The 27,575-nt window shown below is 56.1% G+C and overlaps 1 protein-coding gene and 1 long non-coding RNA gene across 4 annotated transcripts in view; both read right to left on the reverse strand.

The window, feature by feature from the left end:
• Positions 1-27,575, reverse strand: part of GSE1 (Gse1 coiled-coil protein) — a 412,599-nt gene that overhangs the window by 273,143 nt on the left and 111,881 nt on the right. The gene's annotated exons all lie outside the window — the stretch shown is intronic.
• LOC118983002 (uncharacterized) lies at positions 21-9,405 on the reverse strand. The gene is made up of 3 exons (XR_005065626.1): positions 9,276-9,405; positions 3,226-3,428; positions 21-446 (listed from the first exon to the last, which is right to left on the reverse strand). It is a non-coding gene; the product is annotated as an uncharacterized LOC118983002 (long non-coding RNA).

The following is a 27,575-nucleotide window of genomic DNA, read 5'->3' on the forward strand; positions in this document are numbered from 1 at the left end:
CCCCCAACCAGGGACCTGGCTTGTAACCCAGGCTGTGCCCTGACTGGGAATCCAACCAGGGACATTTCGGTTTGCAGAAGGACGCCCAACCCACTGAGCCACACCAGTCGGGGATTCCATTTATTTTGAATGATTTATACAGTTTATTTCCATTTTGGCTGCACTCTTACCTATTGAGATTGACAATTCACCTAAACTTCCTAAAGCCCCCAGTCTGAGCACAGAGATGTGCTGGGTGTTTATGGGGGCTGGGGGGGGGGCAGTCAGAGAACAAAGCAGACCTAGGAATTAATTTGAGAACATTTATCAGGCCTCTGCCCTATGTGAGGCACTGCTCTGGGCCCTGGGGATTGATTCAGCGGTGAGCCAAACAGGGCATGTTCCAGGCTGCCTGCCCCTGACATCTCAGTTGAAGGAAGACAGTCGCTAGCCCACTCATCCCGGGTCTGCAGAAACAAGAAAGTCATCAAAAATAAAAATCCAAACACAGGCTCACAGTGTAAAGACGCAATTCCAAAATCTAAGAATCTGGCCGGCAAAGAATAAAGGGAAACATTAGAAAGAATCTCTCATGTTCTCGCTCTCTCTCTCTCTCTCCCCACACACACACACGCACGCACACATCCAGGGAAGGAAATCTAATCATGGAAGAAACAGCAATTTTTGTGGCTTTTCACTGCTGTCTTCCCTGAAAAGATCTGAAAGGGATAATTAACTGGAGTGAGCCCGACTTAGGTAGAAAGGGAAAAGTGAGAGCGGGCGGTAAAGGCGGGAGCTTCCAGAAAGGCCAAGTGTCACCAGGGCCAGGTCAGCTCTGCCGGGCATTTGTTCACAGAAATCACGGGAGAGCTGGCCTGGGGCTGGGCCGAGAGGCATGCACCCCTTTCACGAGAGGAAAAGGACACCCCGGGATGGAAATGACAGACCAGCCAGCTTGGCATTGATACCGGGAGACTCAAACAAATTTGGGGAGAAAATCAATAGCAATCACATAAAATAGCACAAGATTTACTAAATGGCTACTGGCCTGGCTCTGGGAGGGGGAAAGGACCCTGGAGTCCGCCAAGTCGTTCCAGGCAAGACCAGCACTCCAGGGAACTGTCATGATCCCGTACGGCATTCACTCGACTCGTGACGGCCACCTGGGTCAGGCCTGGACCACCTGGGACACAGGCGCCAGCTGGGCCCTCGCGCAAACACCTGCCCAACTGCTAAACCTGAGGATGTTCACAGGACGCGCTGCCACGTGAACTGGCCTGCCAGGCGCCAGGCTGAGTTCAGCACCGCCACCTGGTTTCTTTCTCAAGCAGTGATGTCAGTAATAAAACGGACACAGACAGCAGCCCCCATCTATTAAGCTTGCCTGGCTTCAGATACTGACTCCTTCACCAGGGGCTGTGTGGCCATGAGGAAGTTACTACACCTCTCTGAGCTCCAGCTTCCTCGGCTGTAAAACAGTCATAATGACATAGGACAAAAAAAGACACACCTACTTAGAATACACTGCGGGGCCCTCAGGGGCAGCTTGTTCTTATTTCTCCTTCTGGCGACCCCCCAGGACAGTGACTTTTAACCTTTTTCATCTCACAGCACACATAACGAATTACTAAAATTCTGTAGCACACCAAAATATATATTTTTGCTGATCCAAGAAAAATAGGTATGATTTTGCTTCAGTCACACCAGATGGCTATTGTTTTGTTGGCTGTTGTTATTTTTATAATCTGACAGTGTCGGGGAGAAGAGGTCAGTGCCCCTGAGTAAACAGTCAGGAACTGCGTGTTTTAAAAGTTGTTGCAGCACACCAATGTGTCGCAGCACACTGGCTGAAAAACTTCTGCCTTAAGACAATTATTTAATGTCATCTGATGCACATGCAAAGCGTCGTGCAAACGCTGTACAAATAATAACTTCGTTAGTCCTCCTAACCTGTCTTTGAAGTACATTATCCTACTAAACACCCATTTTATGGATGAGGGGACTGAGGCTCAGAGGCCTCAGGTCACACAGCCTGCTCTGCACCCAGACACTGTCACGCTGCCATCCTCAATCTATACTGTCAACCTCCCCCCAAAACCGTTCCCCAGAATAGTCCAGGAAGTTGTGAGGGTACTTAGGGCACCCCCATCGTACAAAGGAGGTTAAGCAACTTAATACAAAGAGTGATTAGAGGTAAAGCGAGACTGGGATGGAGTTATCTCTGCGGACTGGGAGGGGCGAAGATCTAACAGCCAGTGGACAGAAAGCAAAATAAGGTGAGCAAAAGATGGAGATGGGGGACATGAGTGGGTGAGTCAGTCGTTTTCCAAAGAGAGAGCGGGGTGGAGAGGAGAGAAGGAGAGAAGGGGAGAGAGGGGGAGAGAAGGAGAGAGGGGAGAGAAGGAGAGAGGGGAGAGGAGAGGGGGAGAGAAGGAGAGAGGGGGAGAGAAGGAGAGAGGGGGAGAGAGGGGCATAAGAAAGCATGTGACAGCCTGGAAGTAGGAGCTTCCAGGAGCAAAAAGGGACCCTCCCTCGGTCCCACGTCCATTTTCCAGATCTTGATTCTAATACTGGTTTCTTTAGATCACCGGGAAAAAGAAGAATCGCCACCTGCACCTGAAGAGGTGGAAGCCGGGGCTGGCGCGCCACGGAGGGCAGGGCCGGGCTGAGAAGGGAGGGGGAGGAGGAGGAGGCATTGTTTGTGTATTCTCTGTCTCATTGCAAAGACGAATGAGAGCGCGGGGAGGGCTCCATCACCTCCAAACCTCGGAGGTGGGAAGAACCTGAAATGTCACCTGCCTCATGTTTCTCAAACCCAGGGATATGTCCCACATGAGAGCAATTTTTAAAAAATATTGATGGGGGAGGAGAAAGAGAGAGAGAGAGAGACATCGATTTGTTGTTCTGCTTATTTATGCATTCATAGGTTGCTTCTTGTATGTGCCCTGACTGAGGACTGAACCTACAACCCTGGTGTATCAGGACGACCCTCTAACCAACTGAACTACATGGCCAGGGCTGACAGCTATTTTTAAAAAGGGAAATGGAATAGAATAAAAAATACTGGAGTGCATCACATGTAATAAAATATCATTTTGTGAAATTTCTGCCTCAGTTACTGAATGTATGTTATTATTGCTTTGGACCCAAGCACACAGGACCCATGCCCCAGGCCCCATATTTAGAGGCCTTCCCCATCACGCCCCCAAGGGCAAGGAGTCTGTGCGGCCAAGGGCCACCTCTCACCGCCTACGCCTGCTCTCAGGCCACGGCCCCTGTTCCAGAACCCAGGTCTCCCTGCTAGCATGCCAACGTCCACATCCAGAGCTGTGCAAAGCCCCCTCTGGTCTGTCCTTCTGAGGGGCTGAAGTCTGCCAGGAAGCCCATACTGAGGGTAGCCGAGGGCACTGTAGCCAAAGCACGGGCCGGGTGTGTACGTCAGTGAAGCCCTGTGTAACGAGGGACAAGAAGAGAAGAAACAGGCACAAGCCTCCATTTATCCCATGTCCCCAACCCCTCAGATGCTCAGACAGACCTGGGTGTGTGTGTGAGAACACATGCATTTGTTATGTGTGCATGTGCATACCCAAATGCATGTGTTTTGTGTGTGACCACACACATACATGTGGGTGGCACATGCACACACAAACGTGAATGTGTATACCTTGTGTGGTTATATGCAGGCATTGTGTACGTGCATATCCTATGGGCACATACATGTCTGTGCATGCAGCTTGTGTATGAGCATGTGAGTGTGTACACGTGAGTGCATGTGGGCATGCACACAGAGTGTGCACATGCATATGTACACACCATGTGCATGCTGGGCTGTGAGGCTCTGTCCCTGTTCAGCAGCTCACAGTCCAGCAGGTTGGAGAGGGCTGTGTGGTCCCTGCCATTCACTGAGGTGGTGGGTGGTCTGATTCCATGGTACCGCTGTCCTCCCCAGAGGGGCTCCCTTAATGTCAGTACCTGCGAAACTCTGTCTTCAAAGTCTGATGCTCAGACCGGGAGCTCCCTGAGCAAAGCCTTGCCAACCCTCTGGCTCGGCGCCAGGCTTTACAAACGTTTGCTGAATGAATAATCGAGGGGAGGAACAAAGGCTCAAACATCCAGCAGCTAAGTCCCAAACACCACTGAGTGGCACACCACAGGGGAAGGGTTCCACTTTCCAGGGGATGCCAGCCACACTGCAGCCAGGGCCAGACCCCGTGCCCACTTCTGTCACAGCCCGAGACACTGGGCTCCCAGGAATGGCTGGACCTCCCTGGTCCAGGGTCTGTGAGCCTTGGCTCTTTCCTAGTGCAGCCAGCAGTGCGGGGCACAAGGTGGCCCAGGCCCCCATTGCTGGAACTCACCCCTCAGCCAGCCAGCCGGGGTACATGCTGGAGGCTCTCAAAGGAGCCCCGAGGTGAGCAGGAAATGCCGCACAGATAGTTACTGGACGTGAGGGTGAAGGCAGTCCACCCCTGTTCCCAGGCAGCCGCTTCCTCCAAGACCTCGTGCGAGGCACGTGCTTTCCTGGGGCCTCAGTGTGTCCACTCTGCAATGGGCATGTCTTTTCTTCTTTTCTTTCCCCCCACCCCTCTCATCTGTTATTATTGTTGCTGTTGCTGGCATAGAGCATAGGATCACCACCCCGCATCAGCAGTGGGGGCTCCAAAATCCAAATACATGGGAGGGGGAGCCCTGCAGAGGGCTGCTGCCTGGAGGGTGGGTCGGTTTAAACGAACACACATTTTAAACTTAGATACCTGGTGGGGCTGATCAAGACTCTGGGGGACTAAAGCACCCCACGGCCACCCCTCCGCACTGAAATTCACTAAGGGGGCACCGGAGGATGAACACACTGTGCACAGAAATAATACAGGGTCATGGAGGAAAGGTACCTGCGACCCACAGAAACGAGGCCCAGCTACGGGAAGCTGGCTTGCAGGCGCCTGTACAGGGAGGGGTGTGACGAGCTTCGAGCAGGGTTTCCACATGGCAGTTGTATTTGCCCAAAGGGGCACCTTCTCCTGTGGCGGCAGAGCCACTCCACCAACGAGTGGTGGCTCTGGGTGAGTGTCCTGAGTGAGTGAGAGGACCGGGGGGGTTAATGTGTGTTAATGTTGTTCTGTTTATGTCATGATGGCAGCTCATGCCAGCCCTGTGAGCCAGCCCTGGGGGCTAAGGGCCCCAATTTACAGATGCGGAAGCTGAGCTGGGGAGGAAGGCAGTCACCAAGGTCCTCTGGCTGGAGGTGGAGAGGACCATGTGGCTCCCGGTCTCTGGTGATGACCCCCACTCCCACATTCCCCAGAATAGCTGCCCAGCATCTTCAGGAGTCTGATGGAGCCTGCCCTGCACAGTGCCGCCTCTGCCTCCACCTCCCGAAGCTTGAGAGGCCCGAGAGGGGACAGGCTCAGCCAGGCTGTGAGCCTGCCAAGGTGCCAGCTCGCTGGCTCCCGGCTAATTACTCACTTTTGCAAGATCAAAGGCCTCGTTTATTGCAAAGTAGATTGAACTTGCCTGCTTGGCTCCCTCGGAGGCAATGCTAAAACAGTCAGGCCCTCCACCACCCAAGCTGCCCTCCAACAGCCAGGCTGGATAGAGCTGGGCTCTGGCAGTGGGCGTGGCTGTGAAGGACTGGGTCAGCACCTGTGACAAGCTCACCTTTACCTGGTGCACCACTGGGCTCAGGCAGGGCTGGGTCTCCGGTGAGGGGTTCTACGGACGCAACTAAGGGTTCCCGCGTGAGTGGCCCACCCCATGCCGAGGGCCCCCCGGGGCCAACACCCTGCTCCTGCACCTCAGAGCTCAGCCTCTGCTTAAGATGCCAGGTGAGGCACGTGCTCCAGGGCCTCAGCCTCCAAGGACTAGCAGGACTCAGGAACAGCGACAGGAGGAAGAGAGGCTGAGGAGGGGAGGGCTCACCAGGTGTGGGGCCGGCAGCCCGCGTGGAAAAACAGGGATAGCGATGAAGCCTCATGAGGGGCTATGGGCAACAGGCAGTGGTACCAGTGGTCCCTGTGCAACTCGTCCCCCCATTCAAGCCCTGCTCCAAAATGTGGATAAATGTGACTTCCATTTTCTAGAGGGTAAAACCGGGGTCACGAGGCCCAGAGCCACCCCTGCTGGTGAGCAGCTGCTGCAGCCCAGAAACTCTGTTCTTGACCCCGACAGACTCCTGTGGAGCCTCTGAACCTGGTGGCAGTGAGGAGCCAAGGAAGGGCACAGAAGGGTGTCACTGCCACAGCTGTGGGAGAGGGGACCCCTAGAGGTTAAGGAAGCAGCTTGGTCAGCGATGGGAAAGGTGCAGTGGAAGTGACGAGGGAAGAGAACAGAGAAGGAACTGGACCCTGGGCACCCTGGAGGAGAGCGGATGCTGTCCACCTGAGATGGGTGGGATGCAAGGCTGTCAGCGGGGCCCCATCTGGCCTTGTCTGGAGACATTTTTGGTTGCCACGACTGGGGATGCTGTTGGCATCTGCAGGGCAAGGCACCAAATAGCATCGCGCCCCCCTCCAAAGTAATCTGAACCCAAATGTCAATAGTGCTGAAGTTGAGACACCGGGGACAGGGGCACCCTGGGTCCAGAGAAGAACATGAGAGGAGCAGGTGTGGGCAGGCAGGGGCGTGGTGGGGAGGAGCCTAGGGACCCCTGCATTTGAGGGAAGTGGTACCAGCAGAACATCCATGAAGAGATGTGCAGGAAGGAGCTGGAGACACTGCCCCCGGAGCACAGACGTACATACCCTCAGAACTCAGGCCACCCAAAGAGCAATATGGGCTCATCTCACCGTGAACCAGCACCCCCTGCGCCCGGCCCAGGAGGGTGCGTGTTATTGTGACTGAAACATTCATCTAGGTGTTGCTGGAAAGGGACTTTGCAGATGTGACTGAAGTCCGTGATCCGCTGACCTTCAGGAAGGGAGATGGTTCTAGAGTGACCTAGACCATCTGTGTGGGCCTGAGTCAGTCGTTAGAAGGCCTGGAGAGCGGAGCTGGGGCTCCCCGGGGGAAGCAGAAACCCTGCCCGTGGACAGAGGCTCCAGCCGGGGCCTGAGAGGTGCCGCTGCCCTTCCCAGGGACCTGCCCTGCGGGTTCTGGGCCGGCCTGGCCAGCCGCTCCCGGACCAAGCCAGTCTGGAGGTAGAGCTCCTCATGTCCATCTCCCACTTCTGCTTCTCTGCTTGGACCCTGCCGGGTACAGCACTTTAAAGATGGGCCAAAGGCTGCCGGGACATCAAAGGGGACATGGAGAACTGATCACTCGCACTGGCTAGAGGCTGCTGGCACCCTCTGAGAGACTATAGGGCCTAGAAGCAAAGCTAAAAGCTTCCTGCAGGGAGTGAGGGCCGGCAGGGGCCGTTCTGGGGAGCTGGCTGGGAATGCAGTCTCCTGGGCCCACCCTGCCCTGCTGTATCAGAACCTGCACTTCAACGAGGCCCCAGGGGTTCAGAGGCTCACCACCGTCTGAGAAGCCTGATGCAGGCCAGCCAGCAGGACACTGTTAGCTGGGAAGGGAAGGGAAGGGAGGGGAGGTGACAGGAGCGGGAAGTTTCTGAGGCTGGGAGCACCCAGAAAGGCACAGACAGGAGGAGGCAGAGCGGGGGTTTCCATGTAAGGAAAACACAACTAAATATAGCACACATGTGTGTGTGTGTGTGTTGGGGGAATCGCACCTTCTCCCCCAAACACACCTCCTTACTGTTCGAATTGAGAACGGGAGGGGTGGAGATGTGCTCAGCTGCCAGAGGGCTCTTAGGCCCTGGTTTCTTAACTGCGGCTGGACCGAAGAAGTGGAGGGGTGGGCAGGGGAGGGGATGACAGGGCAGGGGGAGGCTTTAACCACATTGATCAAGGGCTCCGGCTTTGGAACCCCACAGAGCTGGCTGCGAATCCCGCTGTGTGGTCTTGGGCAAGTCACTTCACCTCTCTGGGCCTGTGCTGCTCCACCAGGACAGCGGGGCCAACAATGTTCCTTATTTTGTACTGCGTGGAACGCTACCTGAGCGAAGAAGTATAAAGTACCCAGGGTGGCTTCCACACAGGCTTTCTTTGGTTTCATCACTGTTTGGAAAGGGAAGAAGGAGGAGCCACACACAGGGGTCTACAGACCCTGAAACCGAGGCACACAAGCCAGATCCAATGCAGCAGCCCCATCTCCCAGCCAGTAGGCACAAGGCCGTTGAAGGCAGCGCATAGTAGCACTGTGTTTTTCCACCTCTAGGTATGTGAGCCCTGCTTGGTACCTGCCCCACTGGCCAGATGTGACTGAGAGTCAGGGTCCCCCACCCTGTGCCCAAGGCTGCCCCTGGGTTGCTTGTCCAGAAGAGGGGCACCATGGTTCTCGTCAGACTCCCAGAGTCTGGAGCAGAGCAGCTAAGAGACGCAGTGTAGCCAATCTGGCCCTGCACCTTGAGGTCCCACGTCCAGACAGAAAGCACCTGCTGGGCATAGAATCGCCATAAAGGTGACTCAGGTGTACACAGCCCTTTCATCCAGAGGCCCCAGGGCCTGACACATGTGCTCATTAAATGTGTCAAGCGTCCACTTGAGGAGGAGGAGGAGGTCCCAGGCCCACAATTCTGTGCCAAGCCCTGATCTGGGCCTTGTATCCTCAAGCAAGCTGCAAAGATCAGAAGCATTTCCCTGTTTTCCACATGAGAGGGTTGAGCTCAGAAAGGTTAGGTGCCTTGCCCAAGGTCACACAGCAGGCTATGGTCTCTCTAATGCACAATCTGCTCTGCTGGATTAACTCTTGCCCATGGCTAAACTGGGAAATTGAGCCATTAACAGCTGCTTTGTGCCTCAGGCTATCTACGAAGCCCTGCGGGAAGGATTCCCACCACTCACTGCAACTCCCTGGCCCTGGTCCAAGTGTGGGGAAAGTCTGGCCTTGCACATGGCCTCTGATGTTTGTCAAAGGGGGTCCGGGGAGTCAGAGAGAGGGTGCAGAATTTGGGACCAAGCAGATGTCATTTAGAAGCACTTCAATGATAAGATATTTCAAGTATACAGAAGAAAATGTAGCAACCACACTGGTACCACCTCCTGCCGTGTCCCCCTGCCCCGCCCCGTTCGGATGCAGTAGAGATGACCACGATTATCTCTACTAGATGGCGTGCCCCACGGGAGCTTTGAGAGCCCAGCAGGCGCTGGAGAAGTGGCCCAGGCAAAGCGCCGGCTACTCGACCCGGGCATCCGTTTCCTGCGGCTGCTGTACCAAGTGAGCACAAACTTAGCGCCTTCGAACACCACCAATTCATTCCCTTCCAGTTCTAGAGAGCAGAAGTCTGACCTGGGACTCACCGGGCTAACGTCGGGTGGGGCAGGTTCCTTCTGCAGCTCTAGGGGAGAATACCTTCCTCATCTTATGCATCCCTTGGCTCGGGCTCCCTCCTCAAGCCACTCCAGCCGCTTACTTCTGTCACCCCCTGTCTTCTCCTTTTTCTGTAGTCCCCCCACCCCCACTTCCCTCTTACAAGAACCTTGCAATGACATCGGTCCCACTCTGATAATCCAGGATCATCTCCTCTCCAGGTCCTTAACTCAATTACACCTGCCAAGTTCCTTTAGCCATGTAAGGTCACCCAGGCGCAGGTTCTGTGGATTAGAACACGGACATCTTGGGGACCAGTATTCAGCCTGGCACAGCAGGCATTTAATAAATAAACATGGCTTTGTTCCAGGTCTTTCCTACTCCTTCCCATCATAGGAAGAACACGTGGACCCCGATGAGCCCACCAAGGAGACTGGCAGGTGCGGGTGAATTTAAAGGCATGACGGCTAAGGGGCTAGAGGTCCAGGCTCCGGTTTCCGGGTCTTGCACCTGCCTTGCACGCCCGTGGGACCTGCCCACAATGGGGTGGGGGTGTCTGTCTGCCCTGCCTGTGAAGGATGCTCTGCCCTGGTTCTCCCTACACCCCAGCCTCCCTGCCCCCAGCCCTCTCTCCCAGGCAGCCTGGAGTTACTGTTTTAATGAGTTCCTTGCCCTCTAATTAGCAGGTGCGGCTTTGAAAGGAAGCGCCTGGTGTTTACCTTGAGCGGAGCCTTTAATAACCAAACCCAAGGAATGGCAGGCTGGCTCCCTCCTAATCCCCATCTGAACAGCAGTGCTTAATGAGCCTTGGCACCGGCGAACCTTCTCCTGCCCTCTCCCAGGCGCCCCGCAGTGCCCCAGGGGCTCGTTACTGAGCAGCTTCAGTCCTGCCAGGAGACGCCCCAGCGGCCCAGCAGCGACTGGGGGGAGGACAGCTTGCGGCCAGATTGGGTGGCATTCCCCACGTCAGGGGGCACTCGGGCTAACATCGACCAGCACCCACTGGGAGCCCAGGCTCTTTTGAGGAGGTTTCAGCTGTCCAAGGGGCTCCAACCCCACTGTCCTCCCCATGTCACCCCCCAGAGAGGGCTCAGGGAAGCTGGGACCTGTGCATACAGGGACTTGGGTGCTTTGCAGGTACTTTCTGGATCAATTTCACACACAACAGCCCTGAGAGGCAGGCACTGTTAACCCCCATTTTACAGATGAGATCACTGAGGTGCAGAAAAGTGGAAGACTTTGCTGGAGAGTAAAAGGTGATACTGGGACTCCAACTAGGGTTGGTCTGACTCCAAGCCTGCAGCTCTTTCTGCAGAACCCAGGGAGCTGGGGGAGGAGCAGGAGCAGAGAGCAGACTCCAAATGTTAAAAACAGTGATGTCCCCTGAGCCTCTGGCCCCACTGGGGCTTGAGGTAATGACCCCGCCTTAGCTCACCACTGAATGCCTGCCCACTGGAGGGGTCCAATTTTGGAGGGCCACCAGCCACCCTCCTGCAGATGTGACAGTCACCTACTGCAAGGCTGGGGGGCAGAAGGCCTGGATGGCCTCCTCTGTCCCTGCGCACACAATCAGCTGCAGGAGGCCTGGGGTGAAGCTGGGGCCCCAGAAGGAACAGCCATCTCAGGGCTGGGCGGCAAGCCTCCTAAGTCACAGGAGAGGAGGAGCCCACACAAACCAGAGGAGGGAGGAGGAAGGAGGGGAACAGACACAGGGACCCCGGCCAATCATCTCTCTCCAATTCCCTCCCCAGTGCACACTCTGCAGGGACCAGAAAGGGGCCCTGTACTATGAGAAAGAATATTCTAGAACATGAGGTTTTTTGTTTGTTTTCTTTTAAAATAAATGGATCTGCCTCTGGGTTGCCGGAGGAAGGCAGAGGCGCCTCCCACCCGACTCTGTGCTGTAGTTACCCCCCCTCCGGCCTCCTGAATAGCCCGACAGTCTGCCAGGGGAGCTTGAAAGGCGTTTGGAGTGTTTAGGCGGGAGAGAAGAGGCCTCCTCTGGCTTCCTTTGTTGGGAAAGGCCCCCGCTGGGCCTTTATCCGGCTCTGGAGCTCTTCCTGCAACCACAGAGGGCCAGAGGGCCTCAGGAAGCCAGGCCCAGGTCCCTCCCGGGCTCAGGCCCCATCCAGGCCAGTCCCTTGGGACCACCTGGGGGGCCTGTCAGGCTCAACCATCCCAAGAGCTCTGCTGTCCCATGTCCCTTGGTTCGGAAGGACCCCAGACACCTGGCATGGGTCAGGCAAGGACAGAGGCTGAGCACTGATAGAGCATTTACTGCAGGCAGCACTGTGAAGTCAACGTGGGAGGGAGAGGCTGGGCATCTGAGTGGCCTTCTGGGACACGGCCCAGGGGCCAACTGGGTTCAGGAGTGGCCAGGGATCTGTGCCAGGCATTTGGGGGACAGAGTGGGGCACAATGATAAAGCTGACTCAGCCCCTCCTCTCTAGGAATTTGCTATTAATCAGGAAAGACGGCATCCTTCCGAATAACCTGAATTGCAGCAGAGAGAGAATCTGTGACCTTGAGAATTCACTTTCCTCTCAGGGCCTCAGTTTTCCCCATCTGTAAAGTGGGGTGCCAGGGACGGGGGGGGCAGGGCACCTGTAGGAACCCATCTGGCCCTGACTCTTCATGCTGCAAGAATAGTCTATTTTTGAAATGGCCACGATGATATGCTCCATCCTCCCTGTTCTTCCAGAACCTCTCCATTGTGTTCCCTTCCCTTGAACGTGGGATCTGGGCGAGGCTTCGTGACAGCCCCCACAGACGGAGTATTGGAAGAAGTGGTGGGTGCTGGGTGGCTAGGAGGCTTGGTCATCAGTGTGCTATACCCCTGCCTAGCTCTTCCTCTTGGGACATTTGGTTTTGAGATGCAGCCACTGTGCTGTGACGGAGCCCAAGCTATGGGGGGTTGGGGGGGCAACACTGCTGAGCTCCCTGCTGCCAGCCTGCCTGCCGGTGTGGAGGTGGGCCTTCCGGCTCCAGTGAGGCGTGGAGCGGAGAGGAGCCCTCCCTGCCCGGCCCCACCCAAATCGTCTGTCTGTGAGCAGGGGCAGTGCTTGCCGCTGTGTTGTGCTCACGGCTGAGGTTGGGGGGGTTGGTCACTGAGCACCAGCGCATCCAGGTGCCCACAAATGCTCGCCAGAGGTCGGTTCTCAAACAGGAGTCGAAGTTCACACAGGAATTAGTTCCTAAGTGCCAGGCACTGTTCTAAGCATCCAACTCATCTTCATCCTAACGACACTCATTCTTGTTTTACAGATGAGGAAATGGGGGCACAGAGAGGTTAAACAACTAGCTTGAGGTCCCACAGCCAGGAAGTGGTGGAGCTGGTGGCTCCAGCATCCTCCACCGGTGGCTCCAGAGTCCTCCTCACCCTTAACTTTGTGTCTTTACTGCCCCGTCCCCTGTGGTGGGGATGTCCCAGGCCCTAAGAGAGCCAGGAGGCCCTGCTTCCAGAACACTGTGCTTCTCCCAGTGAAAAGATGTGGCCAAACACAAACTTCCAGGCCATTTTCCTGTCTCCATGTGAATATGTTTTTAAATCATTTTTTTAAAATGTCCTTTAGCAGAGCACAGGACCCAGTATGCGGGTTGAAAACCGTGATCATGATAGAGTGAGAGCTTCGAGGGGCAGTCATGAGCCGCAGGGGTCCAAGCCGTGTGGGACACAAGGCAGAAAGCATGCCGTCCGGGCCCCAAGCCACGCCCTCACCACAGAGGCCCTCTGAAAACCTGAGATACGATTCACACATCACAAAACGCACCACTTTCAAGTGTGCGACTCAGAACCCGGCACAGCTTGACGGCCTCCTTGGAGACCCAGTAGCACAAGCTCTGGCCCGCCACTGCTGCCCACCCCACCCCCCCCTTCAACCTTCCTGGTGAAATATCCCTTATCCCATGGTCTGCAGCAACCATCAGAAGGTCCCAGAAACACCACGCCTTTGGCACTGAACACCGTCTCCCACTCACTCTGTGTTCTGGCAGAAAAGGCCCGCCAGACCACATGACTTCGCTTGGGGTTTGGAGACTGTGCTTCTTAGTGCTCCAGGCCCACCTGACGTTGGCTCCCAAGCTGCCCTCCGGGGTTCCGTCCTGCCACGCTCCGCAGAGGCTTACAGGCAGCAGACAGCGGGGCCCTGTTCTGTTTTCTCTTTCAACAGCTTTGTTGGGAAGCAGCAACAAGTGTGAGCTTTTTCACCTCAGAGCAAGTGGGGGCTCTGAGGGGTCCCTCACCAGCAGTGACCCCAGCACCATCCGAACCTTGGTTTCCTCAAAGGTGAAACAGAGACACAGACCTTCCCATGCAGAGCCGCCTGTGAGCTGAGAGCAACGTCCCCAGAGCACCACGGCCCGGTGCCCGGACCCAGCAGACCCCCGTACATGTTAGCTGTTGGCACAGCAGCAATATAAACAGTCCACTGGTCACTGCATGAGGCAAGTTCACGTCTGATTAGGTTTATGTATTTATTTTTCTTTGCAATCGGGTTTGGAAGTGCAAACAGTGTGGCTGCCGGTTACGATGTTTCCAGAAGGCTTGGGGAGCTCCCCCACTCTGGGTGGGCTGCCCCTGCACCCCCAGCTCTGAATCGCTGACCCATCCAGTGCTATCGGACCAGGAACGGGAGAGGACGCTCTGTTTCCTGGAACGTGTGTCACGTGACACTGAGCTGGCCTCTGGCAGATGGTGATGTTGAACTTGGAAACTGACACACTGCTCTGGGAGGCTGGGAAGGTCCACCCAACCTGCCCTTCTGACCTGTAAGTTGCTGGGTGCAGAGCCCCGGGCGCCTTCCCACGCAAGCCTGGTGCCAGCCCCGAGCAACGGTCACCCGAGGCTGCCCCGGGAGGGCGGAGCTGCGGTCGGGCTTGGTGCGGGCACGCCGCCTGGTGCCAGAGAGCTGGGTTCCTGGTCTGGCTCTACCCAACTGGCTCGGGAACCTTAGGTGTGTCCCTGACCCCTCCCAGAGCCACACTGTCCTCATCTGCAAAACGCGGCTGTTGTTCTCGATGGGAGATTCAGTTGGCTGCAGGCAGTGGAATTCCTCCCTCACTTTCCTTTCAAAAGAGAAATAGATAAAAGCAGAATAAGCTCAGGCACCAGGGGTGGGGAACATGGAATGCACCTCTCTGATCCCCATTTCCTCTCCTCCCTGTCCTGTGGCCCCCAAGGTCCCTCTGTTGAAAAGCTCATTATTTTAAGGACCCCATGGTATGCGAGCATTCTTTAAGGCTACAGATTTGAGCACCTACTATGTGCTGGGAACTGTTCCCAGGATACAGCTGTGAACAGACAGACAAGTTCCCTAAGCTTCCAGACTCCTAAAGGCAGTAAGAGTTCTATGATATGTGATACATAGAATATGATATGACATGAAACATATGACATGCGAGGGTAAGTAGCATGAAGGAAACTAAACCATGTAAAGAGGATCAAGAGTGATGGAGTGCGTTATTTTGGGACGGGCCATTGGAGGAGACTCCCGAGGGCAGTGAGGACAGGAGCTCTGAGTGCCTTCTCGGCGGGGAACCAGCAGGTGCAAAGGCCCCGAGCTACTTCGGAGGAGCGACAAGAAGGCATGTGTGGCTGCGGCAGCCACGGAGAGTGGGAGGGAAGGAGGCAGGAGAGTGAGCTAAGGAGTCAAACCTCACGTTGACAGGCTCAGCGCACTGGGTTGAGTAGCATTCCCCTAGTTCCTGCCCCCTCTGGAACCTCAAGAGGTCACCTTATTTGAAAATAGGGTCTTTGCAGGTGTAATTAGTTAACATGAGGTCACACTGGATTAGGGTGGCCCTAAACTCTGTGAAAATGTCCTTATATGAAGAGGACCCAGAGACACAGGGGAGAGGCCAGGCAAAAACAGAGGCAGCGGCTGGGGGGATGTGGCCACAAGCCAGGGACCAAGTGAAGCCACCAGGAGCTGGGAGAGCTGGGGTAGAATCCTCCCCCGGAGCCTCCAGAGGGAGCACAGCCCTGCTGGCACCTTGACTTTGGACTTATGGCCTCTGGGACTGAGAGAGGAGGGGTCTCTGTTTAAGCCCCCCATTTGTGGGCACTTGTTACAGCAGCCCCAGGACCCTCAGACACCCAGAAGGACTCTGGTTTTATTCAGGGCGAGTCGGGGGTCCACATGGATTTTGAGCATGAACATGGCATGAACGACCGGCACTTTAAAGGGTCATGCTGTGTTACAGTGCCCACCACACCAGGCTCCCAGCCTCAGAGGAAGCTAATGGGTGCAGCATTCTGGGGAGAAGAAGAAAAACCACTCGTGGTCTGTGGTCACCAAGAGCCCTTGCGCGGGTGACACAAGTCTGCTAAGCCGACCACATCTCCAGGACCCGCTGCCTCTGTGGGAGGGTGACTAGGGTCCTGCTCAGGTGGGGCTGAAGCCTCCTACTCTACCCTCTGCTCAGCCCCTCAGGAGGCCCCCAGCCCCAGGAAGGGCAGCAGAGTGGATTCCCCACCCCCAATGGTTCTCCTTGTTGCCTTATTTAAAGTTGCCCAGACAGAATTTCTCCTCCAGAAATTTGGAGCCTGTCATTAGCCATCTGAGAACCTGTAATCTTTTTTTTTAAGGGAACACAGCCCCGAAGGAAAAATGAGTCAGCTGGGAGCGTCAGCTACGCACTTCGAATGGAGACACGGATGGAGGAAAGGCCAGCCAGTGACTCAACAAGCATTTATGAAGCACCTCATGTTTGCCAGGCACTTTGCGGGGCGTTCCCACAAATGCAGCTTCAGTTCGGTTTGACGGTATTTTACTGAATGTGCACAACATGTGAAAAGCCCTTCAAGGAAGATGAAAAAAGCGTAGGACCCAAACCCACCTGAAATAACTGGGTACGAGGCAGAATGTGCAAATACCCCAGGACAGGACTCTATGAGGGTGCAGGGACCTTTGGAGGACGTGGCGTGAAATCACAATGGGTCTGGCGTTCGTGGCCCCGTGAACTTGTGTTCTGGGTAGCGCCTCCGCTCGCTCAGCTACGAAAGGGTCGTGATAAGGGTCGTTCTGTCCGAAACCGTGCAGGGTAATCACCAAGCTCAAACAGGATGTGGCTGGGGAGTCAGTCCATCCTATACTGGCCTCAGCAGCTCCAAGCGCAGCGCCCCTCCCCACCCCAGCCAGGCTGGATCAAGGAAAGGGGAAGAACACAGAACGAGGTCATCTGAGCACCTGAACCCCTGGCCCTGCTGCCTCCTTAACGACACTGCCCGACTTACAAGTGGCTTGCTGGCCATGTTGCTTAGGAACGCTTGCAGTTGCTGGGCCATTTTGCAGGTGAGAACACTAAGGCCCAAGGTCAAATGTGGCTGAGCCAATAGCTGAGGCAGCACAAGAACTGACACCCTCTCTGCTCCAGTTTACTGGAGTGGTTATGGGGAGGGAGGGGCTGAGAGGCCACATCCTCATTGGCGGTTTTCTACATAGCCTGCCTGATGGGCGTGATGTGGCTGTGCCAACAGCACCACCAACACTCAGCCTGATGACAGCCTCCGCTCTGTGGGTGCCCACCACTGCCCTGCGCGCTCAGTCCCCATGGTAGAGAGAGAACTGTCACCCCCATTCTAAGGGTGAGAAAACTCAGGCCCAGGGCCCCTCAATGCCTTGTCTTCCGGGGGCGACCAAACCCCCAACAGAGATGCCCTTGTTTAAGAAGGGCCCCTTCTTCCTTCTTGCAAAGGACTGGCTCTCCTGAGGGGACCAGCGGTGAGGGTGGCAAGTGCCCTGTCCTGAAGCGTCCAGGACACAGGTCCCACCCCCCCACCCCCCCCCCACGGGGAGGCCTCTGTGCAGCCCCTCACCTGCCCTGTTCAAACCTTGCCCTTTCCCACTGCCGGACCTTTGCAGCCCCTGTTCTCTCTGGCTGGCATGCCAACCCCTCTGGTTCCCAGCTTTCTAGAACCTTCCCAGTTCTTTGGAGCCTGGCTCGGGCCCTATCTTCCTCAGAAATCCCAGCTCGGGGGTTGGGATAAACACCTAATCACCGGTTAGACAGGGCCTTTGTCTCGGTATGGGGTCCCCAGCATGGACCCTGAGATGAGGGTTGGAGGAGGAGTCACTGACTTGGGAGGGGCCAGGTACACCGTGGGAGGTGAGACAGGAAGCCAAGGAGTGGGTGTGGGCACGCTGCCACTCATCAGGTCTTGATGCCTGGGGGCGGGGGCCCCTGCTGATCAAGTTGTACCCCCTGTGTGGGAGGAGACATGAGGATCTGCCCTGCACCTCCTGTGGGCTGCTGGCTGAGGGGTGCTCCTGGGACGCCGGTCCCAGCGCCGTTGGTCAGAGAAGGCTGAGAAAGCCCTCAGGGGGGGCAGCATCAAGTGGAGAATGTGGTAACGTCCACAGGAGCTGGTGGATGTCTGCCACCTGCAGGCACTGACCAACCAGAAGAGAGGCCCAGTATGAGGAGAGTCAGCCCCGGCTTCACAAACCAAGGTCCAGTCTCGTTCCCATGCTATCCTTGTAGTACAGTACCTGCCCAGCACACAGGTGCTCAGTGAGTGCTCATGGGTAAGTCAACATGGCAGATGGTGCCAGAGACCTTGGCACACAGTTAGAGAATAAATGCAGCCTCTGCCTGAGGCCCCGGGAAAGACCGAAAGCCACCAGCAGGCAGGGCCACCCCATGCCCTGTGAAAGCAGGACCTGGACAGAAGCACCAGGACGCCACACCACTTGGGGGACTCCTGCTGTGATTGCCACTGACTGAGGTGGCGGCTCATTCGATATTTAGACTCTGTGAAGCCTTCCCACACCTCCCTGGGCTACAGCCAAGACGGATTGGGTTACCTGAACACGACAGGCATTCACACCTGCCCAGGTTCAGCTCTGCACACCCCGCATTCCTGATGCAAGAACAGGGCACCCTGCCGAGAGGACGCCACCTCCCATCTCCCAACACACACAGGGAAAACAAGCCATGGTGCCATTATGGCTGGTCACACCTGCAAAGCCCCTCAAGGTCTGGACGGAGAACGGCACAGTGGGGGTTCCCAAACATCTCAATCTGCTGCAAAGACCACTGGTTATTTCCTTGGCCCCTCTGCTGAGGACACTTGCTGTCCTTGCAGGTGGCCTGGTCTGTGGAAAGACCTTGGGCACTGACCTACCACTGCCCCCTACTGGCCAGTGGTCATGAGCACATCCCTTCACCTCTGAGCAGCTCCCTCAAGGGTAGGGGATGAGACCCCACTCAATACTGAGATTGTGTTTTCAGATGCTCATACCCTGGGGGAAGAGAGAAGGTACCCAGGCCAGGAGTCAGGAGGGATGCATCCCAGACCTGCTCATCCACAACAGTGGCCCAGGGCCACATGTAGCTACGGGGCCCCAGAAATGCACCCAGTGTTAACTGAGGTGTATAAGTGGGCACACCGGGCTTTAAAGCTTTGTTAGGAAAAAAGAGTAACTCACTAACAACTTAATATATTGATTATGAAGTGAAGTGATAATACATTGAATATGCTGTCTTAAAGAAAATATATTGAAATTAATTTCACCTGCTTTTACTTGTTTCCCCCGGTTTTACTGAGATATAATTGACAGGCAACATTGTACCAGTTTAAAGTGTACAACATAATGATCTGACATACGTGTATATTGTGAAATGATTACCACAATAAGGTTAGTTAACATCCATCACCTCACACAGTCGCAAATGTTTTTTCCTTGCGCTGAGACTGTTTTTACTCTTTCTTAATGTGGCCACTAGGAAGTGCGAGAGTGCATATGTGACTGGCATTGATTTGGACGGCACAGTAGCCCTGCTCCAGGAGCTAACTGGCTGCTCTGGCGTTTCCGGTAAGTGGCCCTTTGGAAACCAGCAGAGAGATCAGCTGGCCTCTGCCATCCGTCCATCTAGGACACTGCGCGGCCCTGAGCACTGACTCGGGAGCAGCCGGAGCAAAGCCCACAAGCCTGCAGCATGCGGCTGCTCCTCTCCAGCCTTCACGCCAACACGTTTTAGTATGAGTATGCGCCACATGACATTTCAGTTCCGTCCAGCACACAGTGTGGGCTCGGTGAGTAGCTGTCAAATGAGTGAGGGAAACCAGTATCTCCTCTAAGCAGATAGCAGCTAACCGAAGACCCCCCTCTGACCCCTGCACGCTCCCTGATGTTCTCATGGTGAGCTCCACTCTCCAAGTAAGCCTAACTCTCTGCAAACAGCCTCCAACCACGACATACACGCAGGAGAGTCTCAGCAGAACTGAGGCTGCGAGACGCCCAGACAGCAGGGCCGGACGGCTGCTGTCGCCCCCACGCTCCTGCTCTGGGTCTTGGTTTAAAGGAGGGCCTGGGCTGTTTGACCCTCAGAGCCAAGCAGTGATAAGTGTGGCCGCCAGCCTCCCTTCCCCTTGCCGTTAACCTGCCCCTTTGTCTCATCCTCAGTTGTCAAAAGCGAATTCTGCAGAGGTGCCCTTGGAAGTTCTTGGGGGAAGAAGCTAGAGACAGACAGAGTGGGCAGGGCTGGGTGCCCAGATACTAGCGGGGCCTCTGCTTTGTCTCGGGCATGCACGGCAGGTTTTTGAGTTGGCCCTGATCTGAAACACTGTGACCAGTTGTCCCACCAAACCGAAATGTCCTGGATGTTCCGCTAGGTCAGCATACGGCAAATGCAGGGACTTGTGCCAGAATGTGTCTGGATCACAATGTGAGGGCCCAGAATCCTTAGCTGGGGAGCATGAGCCCCGGAACTGCTCTGTCTCTCCTACCAGATGCCCTGGAAGATACACAAGAAACAGAGACCACACTGGCACCTGCCTTTGGGGGTCTTGCCTGGGGAGGTAAGACTCCAGAAACAGTAGGATAAAAATGCCACCTGGGGAAAGCTAAGGCCCAAGCAATGGGGTACAGACAGCTCAGTGCCGTGGGGTTTCTTAAAGAGACGACCTAGGCTGGCGGGGCCACCTCCTGGAGGAGGTGGGAGAGGGCTAAGGGAGGCTGTGCGTGTCTGTGAGCGTGCGTCTGCGCACATGTGAGTGTGTGCATTCACATGTGTAAGGGGCAGTGGGGGTGCCAGCCTGGCTGCCTCCAAGGCCTGCTGTGCCCCCCAGGCCCCACAGTGCTCGCCATCCTCCATCTGGCCCCCGGCTGCCCGTGCCCGGTGCTGGGCCAGGTCACAGCATGCTGTGTGCACTTCAACTCCACCCACGGGTTGTGAGCTTGAGAATGAAAGCCCAGAGCGCTGTAAAGAACTTTCCAAGAAGTGCTCAAAGTGATGCAAGGCAAGGACCTACAACCTAGACTGCTCTGTCCAGCAAAGCTCTCATTTAGAATCGAAGGGCAGATAAAGTGCTTCCCAGGCAAGGTAAAGCTAAAGGAGTTCATCATCTCCAAGCCCTTGTTATATGAAATGTTAAAGGGGCTGACCTAAGAAAAAAGAAGATCATAACTATGAACATTAAAGTGGCAATAAATATATCACTATCAACAACTGAATCTAAAAAATAAACTAAGCAAATAAGAAGAACAGAGACAGAATCACAGACATGGAAAACATTGGGACGGTGGCCAGTTGGGGGGTGGGTCTGGGGGAATGGGGGAAAAGGTGAGGGGATGAAAAAGTACAAACAGGTAGTTACAGAACAGGCAGGGGGATGTCAAGAGCAAGTATAGAAAATAGAGAAGATAAAGAGCATGCATGACCCATGGACATGAACTAAGAAGGGAAGATCTACACAGGGAGTGGAGGGTGTGGGGTGGAGGGGGACGGGGGAAAATTGGGACAACTATAATAGTGCAATCAATTTTAAAAAAACACACAGAACTTTCCAAAGGGTCCCCAGGGAGGTGGCAGCGCTCTCGCCCCCTACCTTGGTGAAGTGTGTGAGGAGCCACTGGGCCTAGGCTGTTTTGGGGGCACTAGTTGGCAGAACAACTTCTTTTCCTTTTCTCTTCCTTCCCTCAGCTCCCGAGGCACTGCCAGGGTGGAGGGTGGGTGGAGAAGAGGGGCCCCTCCCTGAGCCAGGTTGTATGCCTTCCCCTCCCCCACACAGCTGCGACCTGCTCACATCGGTTGGCCTCCCATCCCCCCCAAAGAGCAGGTGTGGGGTTCGAGGGTAGACACTGCCAGCTCGGCTCTGCCTGGAGGGTGGCAGAGGCCAGGCCATGGCCATGACAGCAGCCTGGCAGTGCGCACACCCGTTCACCGAGGCTGTCCGATGACACAGGCCTCGGGGCCCACCTGCCTCCGGCCCTCAGTGCCTGCCTGGGCTGGCCCCCGAGTCCCGCTTAGGGCCAAAGCCTCGCTCCCCTCCAGCTGTCCAGGGGCGGCTGACAGGGCAGGAAGCCCTCTCACACCAGAGCAGGGAACAGGAAGGAGAATGGGGGCAAAGGGGGATTTTTCTGCTTGGCTCCCTCAGAGCTGACACAAAAGGGGCTGTTGTCCGTGAGAGAGAGAAGGCCCTGGCGGACTGGCCCTGGCCCAGTCAGCTGGCTGACCCCGGACACCCACCAGGGCAGTCTTCAGGCAGGGCAGCTCCCCCAACATGGAACCACACGGGACAGGGGTCGAGCAAGGTGTCTTGGGGCTGTGAGAGGCGATAGGTGGCAGTGGGGGGCCCGCCTGAGGAGCCGGGCAAGCTGGGTAGAGGGAAGGCACTGCCAAAAAAACATCGAGGGTTGACAGCCCTCAGGTCCTGCTCCAGCTGGGGCCTCCCCGAATGGGGAGGCGGGCACAGCCGGGCAGGTGCAGAGCCCACGGGGGCGGCGCAAACTCCCAGCTGTGGCTTCAAAGACCAGAGGCCACTGCGGGCTGTTCCTCGCCTCTGAGAAAGCCCCCGGCAGGCCCCACGGGCTTCCCTCCCGTGGGACTGGCAGGAGCGATCTGCTCCCTCAGCAGTGGCAGGGTCTAGGCGGGGGTCGCACATCCGGGTATCGGTCTCCAGGGTCTCTGTGAGCATCACTGGACTGTGGCCCTGGTTCCACTTCACCTCCTGCTCGGTGGCCAGGCATCTTGAGAATCGCTCCAGCCCACCCAGGCCTGGACAATGAGGGGAGGCGGGGCCTCAGCTGCCCCTTCTCTGAGGCCAGCTTCAATCTGGGTAGACAAGACCTTCCCTTCCTCCTCTGGCTTGCAGTGCTCCCCCTACCGAATGCCTGTCCTCCTGGAGCCTGTGACAGTGACCTCATTTGGAAGCCAGGTCTTCGTAGATGGAATCAAGTGAAGGTGAAGTCCGACTGGATTGAGGTGGGCCTTCAATCCAATGATAGATGTCCTTATAAAAGAAAGGCAGAGGGAGATTTGGGGACTCAGAGTCATAGAAGAGAGGCCATGTGATGACAGAGGCAGAGATTAGAGGGATATGGCCACAGCCAAGGAACACCTGGAGCCCCCAGATGCCTGTGGAGCCCACTGCCTGGCTGGGGCGAGCGCTCCTCCTCTGTGCAAGCATCTGTGGGAGTTTGGTCTCAGCCGTCTGCTACAGGGAGTCCAAGAAACAGGGTGTCTGCTGGGCCTTGGAATTTGGGGCTGGCACCAAGGAGAAGGCCATTCCTCCCCTCCCAGCCGTGCTCCCTCTGTCAGTCAGCTGACGTCAGAAGACCAGCTAAGCCTTCCTGACAGACCCACCGCCCTTTCTGAAGCTTGAGGAGAGAGGCAGGCCAGGCTGTACTTCCCTCAAACTGCTCCTGGCTGGGAGGTTCTGAAGTGCAGGGCACTGAAGGAAATGGGCCCCTCTGGCATGCCCCGGGCAGTGCTCCAGACCCCCCCCCCCCGAGCAGGCTGCAAGCAGTGTGGAGGCTCTCACAGAGCAGGGGGCACTCCCAGTTCCAGGGACACGGCCCACCTGGCCCCATGGTCTGGAGCCATGTCTCAGGAGCTAGGCAGAGTGGGGCAAGGGAGAGCAGCTCGCAGGTAGGGGCAGGAGAGGAGTGCCGGCCAGAGTCGCCCCAGGTACCCTTCCTGAGTGTCCTGACTGGCACGATGCCCTTTCCAGGTGGAGCTGGAACCCACTCCCCAGCCTGGCATGCTCCAGCTGCCACCATCCCACCCCCCTGAGGCTTGGCTGCCCCGCCCCAGTCACTGGACAGACTGAGCCTGGGATGGCTGACAAATGATGCCCAGGTGCTTGAGAGCGGGGGGAGGAACGAGGTGTGGGGTGCAGGTTAGAGGGTCTGAGAGAGGGATGGGGGTGATGAGGAGGGGGAGGGGAGGGAGAGGAGGGAAAAATGAAAGAGGAAGGAAGGCTGATCCATTGTGAAACAAAGGATGGATGAAACGAGAATGTGGGTTTCACTGAAGTAGCTAGTATTTCTTGGGTACTGCCCATGAGTTTACACATAGTAACACATGTAACTTCACAGCCATCGAGTGGTGTAGCCATGGGTCTTAATCCCATTTCCCTGATTAGCAAACAGAGGCCCAGAGCCGTTACAGGCTCCAACACTCGGGCCCAAGAGGGCCCCTGATACTCAAGGCCCTCCCTGAGTCCTCTCCCCTCACGGTCAGCAGCTCTGTCTGGGCCACCCTGCAGGAGGCAGCTGCTGGGAGGCTGGCAGGAGGCACAGGCCACGGCCTCGCCCCCCCCCTCCGCCCCGTCCAGTCCAGCCCAGCTGAGCACCCGACGGCAGGTCAGGGGGGAGGTGGCACTAAGTGGCTTACGCCTCCGTGCAGAGGCCAACTGACAGACGGCTGGATTAACAAAGACGCGCTCTGTTCCCGGGCAGGTCATGTGGAAAGCACAGCCACGACCCCTGTCACTTCTCCTTTTTTCTTTTTTTGTAAGAAGAGATGCTTGTTCCTGAGCCCAGGCGAAGGCGGGGGGTGCCCGCCTCTTCACCAGCTGTAACCACATCAGCTGCTGTGAGCACAATGGACGCTTCTCCACCGTGTCCACCCCTCACCCTGAAGCCCCAGCCATAGGCCGCCAGCCGGCCAGGCAAACAGGACTCAGCCTGCTGCCCAGCTTTGCAGCAGAGCGACGCTCCCGAGTGCCAGCTCGCAGAGCAGCAGCTGAAAATGGATCATTAGCCCCGAATGAAGCCTGCAGAGAAGGGGGCAGCGGGCGGGCAGAACCTGGCAGCTTCAGGCGCTGTTTCCTGCCTACTCCCTGGGGGGCCACAGAAGGGGCAGACTGCTGCCTGCCCAGCCCCCAGACACAAGCCGGGAGGATGCGATTTCAGATATGCCAAGTTAAATAAAATGTATGCTAAATAGGAATCTCACCCACTTCTTCTTATGTGAAAAATGTGTCTACTCGACAAGTTGACATTACATGTGTGGCCATGGTTCTGTTTCTGTCGGGCAGCGAGAGTGTAGTGCCCAAATCACCAGGGGGGTCCAGACCCACAGCATCAGCAGCCCCTGGGAGCTTGTTAGAAATGCAGACTCCTGGGCCCCTCCCAGGCTTGCAGAATCAAATCCTAACTCCCAGGCCAGTCCTGGAGCCCCATGATTGCTGTACTTATGACCTGTCACCTAGCTGAATCGCCCCCCCCCCACCCTGCATTACCATGCCCCCAGGGAGCACTTGCTAAGCTCCAAGTCAGCGGAAAGGCCCCCACCCAAGGCAGCATGGTTCCCAGGGAGGGGAAACTTCTTCTGTGGGTCATGGTTACAGAAAATATGATCTCAGCTGAACTTGCCCTGGTCTCTCCAAAGGGCTTCTGGTCGTAACCTTGCTGATTTAGACTAAACGGAGGGAGACAGTCTGGGTTGCAGAATTCAAGAATGGTTTTACTGAGAGCCTCCCACAGAAAGAGCATTTAAAAATGTGTTCCATTCTTTTTGGATATACATAGCAATGTCAAGCCAGGCTTGCTCCTTGAAGATCTCTGGGGGGCCCAGTTTTAATAGATATAAAAGGTAGACAAGAAACAGAAAAGAAAGATTGCCCATTAAGGACCCATTGCAGCAGGTGTGCTGAGAGTTCCGTTTTCTCAAGCAGGTTAAGTGAAGCCCCTGTATTCTTGTCTGTCATCAGCATCACCCTTGGTGCTTTAGAATGGGTGCTGGGATTTGAGGATGGCATTACAGGCCTGGGAAGATGAGCTGCTGTCTGTTTTGACACTCAAGCTAGTGCCTTAAAGATGTGTCCTCTCTCCTGGCTGCCCCAAAATGTTCCTTCAGGGTCCTCCTGGAAGCTGGGCTCAGGGTCTATGGGACAGTGGGGGTGGCCAGCCCATCCCACCCTGGCTCTCACTGCTGAGACACGCATTACTTGCAGTGAAGTCTGCAGAGCTGAGAGCTCCTTTAGATGTCTCCTTTGAATTTAGAGAGGAGGCAGCTCTGAACCTCAGCTCAAGCCCTGACAAGTGTGGCTTGGTGGTCATCTCGCAAAGGGAAAGGTCCCCGGTTCGATTCCCCGTCAGGGCACATGCCTAGGTTGTGGGTTTAGTCCCAGTTGGGGCTTGTATGAGAGGCAAACCAATCAATGTTTTTCTCCCTCTCTTTCTTCCTCCCTTTCTGTCTCTCTAAAAAGAAATAAAATTTTCAAAAGAAATCCTAGTTCAAAAATAAGGAAGCTGAGACTCTTCCCAAAGTTTGCGGCTAAATCCCTCCTGAGCCCTTCTTCCTGCCCTGGAGGAGGCCATGGACACTGTCCGAACTGCTCTGGAGAGGACGTGACCATGTCCTTCCCTGCATATCAAGAACCCACTACCTGCTACAACAGAGCTGAGTCCCAGTTTCCCAGACTGCAGGTTCTTGTAAGCAATGAAGAATGAACCACGCCCAGAGAGGTCTGGCTCTGCCCTGGCTCCAGGGTGACCTCCAGGCCCTGGAGCGGCTCCCTGGATAACGGCATCTGTTGTGCATGTTTACCTGGGGCTGTGGGCCGCCCCTCTGGTCTTCGCTCCAGGGTGGCTCATGGGGGGTGGGTCTCAGCCACCTCCAGAGGGCGGTCAGCCACATCTTTGAGACTGTCTTGATAAAAAAAACAAAATGAAACAAAACAACAACTCTGAGTGCCAAGGGCCAGGTAAACATCCTGGTTGTGACAGCCCGTGCATGTGCTGCCACTATTGCCACGAGGCATGAACGCTGCCCTGACTCCACGGGGAGGGGACACCTGGGAGCTGTGTGTCTGGCCCCCGCCTGGACCCACCGCCCCACCTGCTTCTGCCCTTGGCTGTTTTTAGTCTGAATCCTTTCACTGTCCGAAATCATACTCGGGACTATCACAGCTCTCAGCCTTGAGTTGAGTCCTCCCGGCAAAATTATCAGACCTGAGAGTGGTGTTTGGGGAACCCCCAGCTCGGCACTGGTGGAAGAGGTGGGGACAGTGCTGTGGATGGCTCTGAACTCTGCAGTCGGCTAAACTAGAGGGAGAACAGAAAAGGAACAAGAGAAGACATGGCCACCGCCAAGAAGCCCCCAGATTTGACGGGAGGTTCCCCACCTCCCGCTGCGCACAGCACTTAAGTCCCTTAGGAAGTGCCTGTGGGTCCTCGGGGAGCCATACCTGAGATTCCCCCTCGCAGGGAACAGGGGTTCTGCTGCAGTCTGTCTGTGCTGGCTGGGCACAGACCCCTCCCAGCCCCCGATGCTGGGTACACCTTGCAGAACCCCTCACCTACCCTGCACTGCAGGTGCTTGGGCACCATCCTGGAGCTCAGGTGTGCTAAAATACTAGACGGCGTGAGCTGGGTTTGGACACCGCAGGCCGCCTTCTCTCCCAAAGCAGAGCTTGTGTCCCACTTCTCAATGGGAAGCAGTGCCGGGGTGGGACACCCAGGTTCCCGCGCCACCCCCCTCCCTTCATGCACCGGCTCTGTCCATCAGGGCTGCTCCGCTCTGTGGAAAATGCTTGGCCTAAAAGCCACCGGTCAACCACAGCATGCCCTCAGATTCTCCGCTACGTGGCCTTGCCCAGGGCCCAAGGCAGCCCACTCTCTGGCGGGCCTAAAATTGCTGGAAACGTCCTTCCCCACTGAGTCAAAGTCTTTTTCCTGGAACCCCACCCCCAGTCTGAGGAGAGCCCTTGGCTCCATCCAGAATAGATCAACTAATTTTCTGCACCCGGCATCTCACATGTTGGAAGAGAAGCCACATCTCCCATGATGAAACATCTCCAACCCCTTCACCCTATTCTCCAGTGGTGTGGCTCCCAGTACCCAGCCCTCCTCCCCCCGACCTGCTCTGCGGGTCAGCCACCCAAAGCCTGACACCTGCCCTCCCATTCCTGCCCTGAGCTGCGAGGATGAGAAAATGTAGCCGGAACCGGAGGGTGCTTTAGGGACACCGGCAGCCAAAAAACTGTCAGAGGGAGGTTCTCGCTTTTCTTCTGGCGCGGCGATTCCTAACCCTGGCTGCACGCCAGAACCACAGGGCAG

The sequence above is a fragment of the Sturnira hondurensis genome, unplaced genomic scaffold (assembly GCF_014824575.4).
Source record: "Sturnira hondurensis isolate 20B ecotype Veracruz unplaced genomic scaffold, ASM1482457v3 Scaffold0002597, whole genome shotgun sequence".
In the NCBI taxonomy this organism is placed as follows: domain Eukaryota; kingdom Metazoa; phylum Chordata; class Mammalia; order Chiroptera; family Phyllostomidae; genus Sturnira; species Sturnira hondurensis.